Source organism: Dicentrarchus labrax, unplaced genomic scaffold (genome assembly GCF_905237075.1).
Source record: "Dicentrarchus labrax unplaced genomic scaffold, dlabrax2021, whole genome shotgun sequence".
NCBI lineage: Eukaryota > Metazoa > Chordata > Actinopteri > Moronidae > Dicentrarchus > Dicentrarchus labrax.
The window spans coordinates 8,079,179-8,089,502 of NW_026136710.1; positions in this window are offsets into that span (position 1 = coordinate 8,079,179).

Genomic DNA, 10,324 nt, shown 5'->3' on the forward strand with positions numbered 1-10,324 from the left:
TTTTTAGTCCCTGGGAGATAAGTAACGCTTTAAGCAAGATATTGTATATTGGTAGTATAAGCATAAAATATAAGGCAGCGTAATTCATAAGATGAGATAAGATGTTCCTTTATTTATCCCCCATAGCAGAAATTCAAATTTGGTACAGCAGTACGGGGGAATGTAGTGCAAAGAGCAGAAAAAGGGTAAAAATACAATAAAAATATAATGAAAAAAATAGACTAGACTAGAATATAAAAAAATTATACAATAAAATGGAATATATCCTTGATTGATAACTGGAAAGCTTGTAAAATTTCTATGTACCATAAAGAATAGCCATACAAAATGAATAAATAAATGTTTTGTTGTTGTTGTTCTGTGTTTATTATTATTTTATGCCAGACAGGAACACTCAAATGCACATTTTAAATAGTGAATGGACTGTGCTTTTATAATATATGCCCCACTCACCCATTCACACACATTCATACAGCGATGGCAAAGGCTGTCGCAACCAGAAACTAACATTCATACACATGTATCCACCCTGTGCACAGCATTGGGAGCATTTGGGGTTCAGTATCTTAGCTTAAGGACACAAACCACCAACCTTCTGAGCCACAGCCACCCAAATGTATACCACCATATTTATGTATTCATGTTATAGCCTACTTTACATCCCAGAGCCTCAGCCAGTTACAATCCTTCACATTCAATAATTAAATCCCTACGACACTACAACTCCTCCAGTTGTTGCCCCTTCACCTAATTGGAATGCCACCTCCTCCTTCCAGGGGAATACCATGACTACCATGACCCTCGACCACACTCAGCTGCAAACCAAACATCTGAAATCCCACAACAATGTTACCAGACTGGACATTCTCCGCATCTTATCTGAACCTTGATATCCCATCCACCAATATCACAAACAGGATGCAGCCCGGACAAAGTGCTCAAACAGCTCCCACCAATCTTCAGGGAACAGACGTTACTGCTGTGATAAACTCCTGTTATTCAAGCAGCTAAAACTGAAACTTAACTGATCTCATCAAATTCTTCCAGTCAATTACCTTCTGCAAGACTGTACTGAGTGAACTTCAAGGAAAGGAATAACATGTTGCTTTTGGAGCAGCTGTGTCAGGGTGACGAAACAGTTGAAAAGTGTCCAAGATTGAAGTGGGGGTCCAAAAATATTTTTTGGTCTTCTACAATGTGGTGAAGAAAGTGTAATAATCTTCTGGAGGTTAGTGGTTAATTACAAAGTTTATAATGTTTTAGGGTTTTTTTTTTTTCCAGAATTTTTTTGGGGCTTTCATTGCGTTCAATCAACAGCGACAGCTAAAGAGTAACAGGGAAGGTGGTAGAGAGACAGGGGACGACACGCAGCAAAGGGCCACAAGCCACAGCGCCGAACCTACGGCTGGTGGTTCCGATACAGTCTTCAACATCATCAGCGTTTTCATCAATGTTGACCGCTGTTTACATGTTTGTTTACATTTTTAGCATGCTAACATTTTATGGGACTGTTATTAGCAATAAACCATGATGATAGATATAAAGGACCATAAAAAATCACAAAAACCACGTATGTCTTCACCAAATTGCATGCTAATCCATCCGTGAATTGTTGACACATTTCACTCTCATGTACAAATTTCAACCTGCCGGTGGCGCTAGAGGACGATTCAGGGGATTACTAAAGTTAGTAAACGTCTTCCTCTGGGGAACATGAACGTCTGAACAGCATCCATCCAAAAGCTGCTGAGATAGTCTGGACCAAGCTAGTGAACCAGTCAAAACATTTGTCAGAGGTCGAGGCTAGACCTGCCAAATTCACTACATTGAAAACTCATAACAATCACGTGAATTGCAGCAATGTGAAATGATGTCATAAGATCTGCAGTTATTCGCAAAAAAACCTCTCACACAAATGAGGAACCACATGACAAGGTTTTTTTGCGGATTCATGCATCCCCCTACCCCACCGCCACCTCGATATTAAACATTTAATCTATCAAAGGGGGGAAATCTGTATTAGCTAAAGAGCTTGGCAGGTGCAGTGGCTTTCTTTCTCTGGAAGCCTCCTCCAGCTGTGACCTCCTCTCAGCAGATATTAGTCAGATAGCCCACACACTGAAGCCATTTTATATGATCAGAAATAGTCTGTACTTAAGCTTCAAGTGGCCTGGGACCAAATCCTTTTACCACTTTCTTTCTCTTCTGTGTCTCACTCAGTATTAAACATTTAAATTCAATCTGAAGTTTCCAAGACATCCACTGCCACACTATGAGTGAGGAAATGATGATAGAAAGTGGATAAAAACATCCATTATTACATAAAAGCCCTGTGAAATAGCAGTTTTCACAGCTGTTCTGTTCTGTTGTTTGAAAAAGCACTTCATTTCACTCATCAGAACAACAAACGTTATTTTTACAGGTAAATTTGCATTTATGAATGTGAAATGTAGCTGCCAGTAGCATCAAATGGGTTGAGAAGAAAGCGCTTTTGTTTATTGACCTGTTAAAAAATTAAACAGCACACTTCCTACATCTCTGATGTTGACATGGGAACATCCAAAATAAACACATTTCTCCTGTTTCTGTATAAGCAGTGCACTGTTAATAAAATATACAATCAATCAGAATCTGTCTTATTTTGAGAAAACAACTCATTCTCTCACAATACTTCCCCTTTAATGTGGGAAAAGTCAGACTTTCTGACTGCTGTTTCATCAGGAAGCAACAAAAGATTATGTTAGAGAATCCTACTGATAAGGAGTATGGATAGCTTTAATTGTTTCATTTCATTTCCTTTTGGTGCATCAGCAGATCCAAGATAAGTGAGCTTTACAGGATGAGGGAAATGGCCTTTTAAAAATGCTGTTTCTGCTGAAGAAATAACAGACCATTACCTCTCACAAGCCCCTGGGTGTTACAGAAAATTACATTTCTTTTTTTCTTTAAACAAACTCCCTGTAGAGCAATTAAGCTCTATCTTCAATATGCCTGCTCACCAGTATATTCTTTCAAAGCATTTCTTCAAGGATAAAGATTTATTTACATACCACTGGATCCCAATGTTCCAGATTGATTAATGTTCTGTGAAATAGTGCAGTGTTTATATATTTATGACTCAGCAAGAAGTACTCTTTTAATGACAGTGGAAAGTTTAATTTGGCCAATAATGCAATTGCACAGTATGATGCAATAAGCACGCAGGAGAGCTATGTGTCCAATTTAATATCTCTTTTGCATTAATCCAGCTACTGTCATCTCTCATCTACTCTGTAATGTTTTCATGGTGGAGTCACAGGCTCCATTAACCATGAAAAAAAACTATTGTGACTGTTCTGATATTAGAGGAAAGGTGAAGGTTTTACCAAACTTATTAGGATTCATTCTGAGGGCAAAATGAATTTCGGAACAAAATTCAATCGCAATTCATAGTATTTGTTAACATATTTCAGTCTGGACCAAAGCGGTTTTGGTAAAATTATTATTATTTCACATTAATCCTTCAGTTGTATTACCTCTGACTTAACAAACTGTCGGTATGTTCCCTCAGATTCATCTTATATGGCTCTCTTTTGTAGCGTAATCAGTGGATTTATTATTTGCACAGTATCAACCACTTCATACTTTACAACTGCAATTCTGAGCTGTATTGTTTAAAATCAAAGTGCAAAATATAATTTTGACCTTAATTATGTCACAGGTTGCGCAACCTTGTTTTTATTGGTTGTCTGGTTTATATTGATCACACTGAGCTTGTATTTATTGGCATCGGGACTCATGGTCAGTTAAAAGAAAACCCTCCCTGAGATTGACAATAACTACAATGAAATGTCAACTTTTATGCAACCCAGATGGAAGCCAGTGGAGATGGAAACTAGCTTTATACTAAGATTTACGGATCATTTTATAAATGCCAACTGGAGGTGTGCCTACCAAAATATTTTTCCCACATTTAGAAAAAAAAAAGAGATGAGAAAGGAGGAATGATTTTTGAAAGGGAAATCACTTGAGCGAGATGATTACAGCTTGTAGCTAAATTCTCTCTCAAATCATCGTATTTACACTATGACATGAAAACTAAGCTTCAAATTAACAAAACAAGACCAAATTTCGATAACTGTATCTTCCTGTTTGATTTCCCTGCAGATGCCACTGGAACTAGTTAGTAAATTTATAAACCCACATCATGTTGTTAACCAGAGAGATCACAATGAACTGTGTAGTTTCCTGTGTTGCTTGTGCTCTTCTTTAAGCTGTCGAGCTCTTTAACAAGAGTCTAAACAAGCTTAAATAGAGGGAAATAGGGAATAGATCATTTGAGGTTGATGTTTTATTGTACATTTATGCTGCTACTGGGGAGGGAAATAATCACATTACCAATAAATTGGTCCTTGTGCGATTTATCAAACCTTGTTACAAAACAATTCCCCCCTCTGCATTCACAATTGAACCACTTGTAGATGCTATCAAGAAACCCCTGCACAGCTAGTTTGTGCTAGTCTCCAAGCAAACATAAGAGAGAGATTTGTTTTCTTTCCAAGGTTAGGAAAACCTTTTAAAGTGGACCTTTGGAGAAATCCTTAAAGTGCTCAGAGATAAAGGAGATTTAAAAAATCTATCATTTGAGACAACTGGACTAACTCCGTCTACTGATTACGATCATGCGATATGATGGAAAGCTACACAGAAAGGCTGCAGAACAGCTACAAAATGGACCTTGAAGTGAAAGTTTACCTTGTTTTTTTGGCAGGCCCAGCCATTGAGGTTAAGCATTAGTCAAAACGAGTATCCGATACAGATAATGTACTTTTTAGTATGAATATTATTAAAATGTGTCAATATACTCTGTATTTATATATATTTATACTTTAATTTAAAAACTTGTTCTATACTTCTCTTACTCTTGTGATCAAAAACTTTGCTCTGAAGCTCAATTACTCGGCTATTCTGTAAATAATTTTCTAATAGATATAGCAAATTCTTCTTGTTGGCCACATCGGCTTTTGGTTTCAGCACCACTACATCAGATAAGCCCCGCTCATTCCTAGTATGGTTGACATTACAGATAATGTAGTTAGCTGAAGGCATATAGATATGAATACAGATAATGGTGTACTCGCTCATCCCTGATCTCCATCACTGCTGAAATGTTAGTTAGCTTAGCATGTTGCTTAATAAGGGGTTGGGTTTTGATCATTGTGTCTTATGGAGCAATGACCTGACTTCTCACTTAATTAAGTAGCTCAGTTAACGATTTCCTAATGATTTTATGGTCTCAATCGCTGGTTTCAAGTCTTCTTTAATACATTATGATGTTTATTTAGTAAATTATGGTCCAATTTAGAGTAAAATAGATAATAAAGCACGCTATGCTTTTGGGGCGTGTCTACCTTGTACCTACAGATGAGTAGAAACTCTGCAGCTTTCCAGGGGCCTTGAGAAGCAAGTTCTCCTCTGAGCTTCAGGGACAGTTCTGGCTCCCGATGGTTGGAAAATCAATATTGCTTCCTCTTCTAAGATAACTAACAGTATTGTATTGTGGAATGTGGCTGCAAAGTTCCCAATGATTTTTCATCCCAATGATTTTACATCCCAATCTTTATACTGTTTTATGAAGTTACAGCAAGGTACTTTTTAACAAGGTGGGGGCAGAGCAGAAAAAAAGACACAGAGAAATAGTTATAGAAGAACTTTCAATGCCATTGACTGGATATTTACTGTTGTGACTGACACCTTCTTCTGTTACCTCACAGGTCCAAGAAATAACCAGATGCAGCAACAACATGGTCACCTACAGGAAAGAGTAATGGCCAGAGGGGGAACTCAAACATTGGACCAGGCCAGTTGTGTAACTTCCTCTTTCGCTCAGTAAGTCATGGACTTTTGTGTCTTTAGGTCTGGGCCAAAAAAAAAAAAAGGTAAATCTCTTACTTCAAGGTCCATTTTGTAGCTGTATTGTTGCCTCTCTGTCTAGCTTTCTGTCAAATCTCATGATTTTAATTAGAAGATGGGGTTAGTCTGTTGCAGGAATTCTGTTGTGTAGTGCAACTGACTCTTATCAGACATATCAAGTATGTCGCCATTCAGGTTAAGCGAGTAGTCAGCTGAAACGAGTATCCAGTATAGATAATGTACTTTTTGTAAAAGTATTATTAAAATGTATGTATATTAAGTGCATGACCCACAAATGACAAATCCCATCTAACTCCTTTCAGGGCCTTTTTTCTTGGGCCACGTGGCTGAATGACATCAGAACTCATTATTTTAATCACTCAGCACAGTTTTTGTGTCTTGAGTATTGACTCAATCATGATAATTTAATTGGTTTTAAAGTCAAATTACGTTACGGCGTAGCTGCCTTGAAACCAATAACAATTAAGGTGTCGAGACACATTAGGCAGTAATTAATTGATCTGACTTTTTAAGTTTTATATGGGAAAACATAAATGTTAATTGGGCAAAAAAAATAAAAACAGCTGGTGCGGAAATGTCAATTTGAAAATCTGCTGTCATATGGAGAGAGATAAAAGTCCATTTGCCACAGCTGGGTGCACTGAATAACAAGACTGTGTCACTGTTGGAGCCGTCATGGTAAAAGCAGCCCCTTGGATTTGAAAAACTGAAAGGCAGACACTCTGGTTCGGCTCATGTAATTTCCCAAGGAATATGCATCTAATTAAACACACATACACATTCAGAGGGAGTGAGAAACAGTGGCTAATAGCTACAGTAGTTTGTTTCTCCAGCACCCCTGACAACAGCTCGGACACATTTTCTTCAAGGCAAGCAGCACAAATTAAAAGGGTAGAGTCCTTTCAGTTAATGGCTTTGGTAATAGGCTTGCAAAAAATAATGTAACAAAGTCAGAGCGAATGTGGCCACGAACACCACCTCATCAGTCACAAAGTCAGAGGCTGGCGGTTAGCTGATGGGATAAGAGGAGTAAGAGTTAAGTGATACTGCAGAGTCCTGCTGCCCTCTGTTGGCTATGCATACATAACAAACAGTGTTTTATAATAAGTTGGAACAACTTTCTACTTTTTGTGAAGCACAGATCATTGTTTAGAGTCACACAACTATCGCTGTGCTGTGTGTAGTGACCACTGTGTGTGTCCCTTTGTGTGTGTTCCTGTAGAAAATTATTCTATATTATAGAACACCTCCAAGTGTCTAGGCAAACTTCAAAGCTCACTGTGAAATGTGTCTGTGATGTGACATTGGTTAGATTTTTAATGCTTGGATTGAACTGTGATGAAATGTTCCTTCTGGCAGAAGGGGAATGTGGGGATGTCCTCGGTAGCATTTATAAGGTCGCTTACCTTGAGAATAAGGAAAAATGAAACTGGCAAACCTTGGCGTTATTAAGTGTATTATGTTTAATTTCTTTTTTATTATGAAGCAGTCGCGAGAGAAAAGATAAAACCTGAGGCCTAAAGATATTTATATTTGTATTTATTTGTATCTTAAGTACATAATTTGACATTTTTGGAAATGTAATATCATACACATATCTATCTGTCAGTCAAGCTACAGCCAGCAGACAGTTAGATTAGCATAAATACTTGAAATGGGGGAAAACCCCTAGCCTGGCTCTGTCCAAAGGCAGCTAAACCTGTCTAGCACCACTTCTAAATAATTGTATATCTTGTTTGTTTAATACATACAAAAATAAAAGTGTGAAAAAGAACATATTGTGAATTCCTGGAGTGTTGTTGTCTCTCTGTGGTTTGCCAGGCAACCTGCAGAGACCTAATTGAGAGTAGTATCAATGTTCTCACCTAACTCTGGTTATTCTCTGGTTAAAATGCTAGTTAGACTCCGGGATATGTACATATAAACATTTCATTATAAAGTAACAAAAAACATAACTATTCTTATATTCAGGTGATTATACAGTCATGAAAATATACCTATGAATATTATATTTTATTTCTGCCAGAAGATCCTCCTGAATGTTACACACTGGACCTTTACAAATATGTGAGTTTATGTTTGTGTAAAAATTAAACAATTTCAGTCCGAACCGGCTGGGGAATGGCAATAACAGTATACACTTCTGTCTGTTTTTATCCTTGAAATGAATAAGTTTGTGTTTGTAATTCGACTGCGTAATCAGAACTGATAAAAAAATGTGATGGATTATACAAACGGGGATAACCCGGCATGCTTTTTGACAATATGGATGGTATTCATATATTAAGTAATTAAAGACAGAAAAAACAGAGCTAGACAGAGAATTTCTATAACGTAATGATTTTATTTTAACAGATGTCACATTGTGGTCTTAACTCAATCTTGATCAAATATGTAGTTACCGCATTTTGGCCTTGATTTTTTTTGTCCTTTGTTTTCCAGGAACTCAATGAATTATGATTTTCCTGTTTAGGAAGTCAAGTGGCTGATTTCTAGTCAGATAAACATGTAAAGAACTAATTCCTGCCCCTCTACACACATGCTCAAACACTTAATATCATCACAGTCTATGAATACTTTGTAGTGGGGTCTTTTTATGTCAAACATTGAAACATGGGGCGTTGATGTACAAGCACTTAAATCCACTTACTTATTTAATGTATTTAAAAGTTTACGTCTGACACCTATCAAACATATACTGTTAGTTTAACAATGAATGTCTGGGATCTGTAAGTGTGGCAGAGGACAGCAGATGCTTCAGGTAAGGATGTTAATTAATTGTGTAAACACACAACTGCAATTACTGCTGCACTGATGACGCCTGACAACACGGACTTTGGACCAAGGGATGAAAAAGGAAGGAAATCACACTTGTATCCTGTTGGCCTGCACTTGTTAAGGCTGTTTTGCTTCTGTAAGTTAAGAATTTAGATACTTAAAATACCTTGATATACAATTTAAATGCATACTGACTTGTTCAGTCTTCCAAAGAACATTTTATAGACTGCTGCATTTGGTGTTACACATCCAAATGTTTTATTGGTCTGTCAAACATTTACATATGGTTCCAGTATCCAGCTCTGTAAAAACTGGTTTATATGATACTTCCCCCTTCTTCATAAAAATACCTGTGGAAAGGTCCCTGTTTCAATCCTCTGAAATGTGATTGTTTTACATAACTGTACAGTACCACAAGGTTTTAACAAGTTCAAAAATGACATACAGCCACCTAACAAAGTGGTCAGATCAGATCAAATGCCCAAACATAAAAAAAACCCTTAAGACAGAAGAGTCATTGACACAACTTTGTGTAAGGATTTAACTTTCTGTACAAATATATTCAAAGCAGCTCTCTGTCCACAATTTTTTTTTTTCCGTATACGGTATGAATAAATCTCTGCCCTTCAAAATACAATGCCAGGATGTATTGTTTATCTAGTCCCTTAATCAAGAGCAAGATACTTCAAGGACAAGATCTTTTCACGGCTCCCAAAGGATTGACTGTAACTTTGGTGACCCCTGCTGAACTGTGTTTAACATTTTAATCCACAACAACGTATCCTACAAAGTACAAACATATTCAAATGTAGTTTTCTGAAGATATGTTATGTATTTTATGCCCACATTACACCAAGTAGGAAGAAAACTCACCTGCAGCCACTGATAACTGTAATATTCACCTGTTACACCTATCAGCTTCATCAGGTTAAGATAAACAATCTTTCCTCATGTTATTTGTTATATGTTAGCATTTTAGCAACTAACACTGACACATACTGGTGTTAATCAGTGACAGTCATGGAAATAATCTAGTATGTGTTTAAGGTGTATTGTTAATGTGCTGCAGTGGGTCTATATTTGCATCTCTCCCATTGTCTACTAATGTCAACTCTGAGTCACTTCCTCACCAAATACTGCATTTCACTATTCAAACAGTATCGTTATTCTTCTCAGTTGTTGCTGAAGCTGTTCGGAAGAAAAAGTGTTACTTATGGTTTCATGTTTACGCCACATTAATTTAAACTTGAACTTTAGGCAGACACATGTTTAAAATACAAAAAGAAGTGAGTTCTATGTGAGCATTTTCTTTTACTTTTAAAACATTTAACATGAGTGGGTACACTGAAATATTGGATACTGTTAGTGCTTCTCAAAGGGTTGATGATACATACTTTTTACTGTTATCATGTGTTTTGGCGTTGGTGGTATTGGTGGCCTTGGCAAGCTCGGGATGTTCTTCAAAGAGTCACAATGTGAACCACACAAATCTGTCCCTTTACGGGTGAGAAAAACAGGAATCCACAGGAAGTGACATTTACGTGCGTTCCCGAATGCTTTCTCGCTAGGGTGGCCATTTCCTTCACATCAAAAAGAAGGACACTTTGCATACACGGGGACACGCAAGCAGATA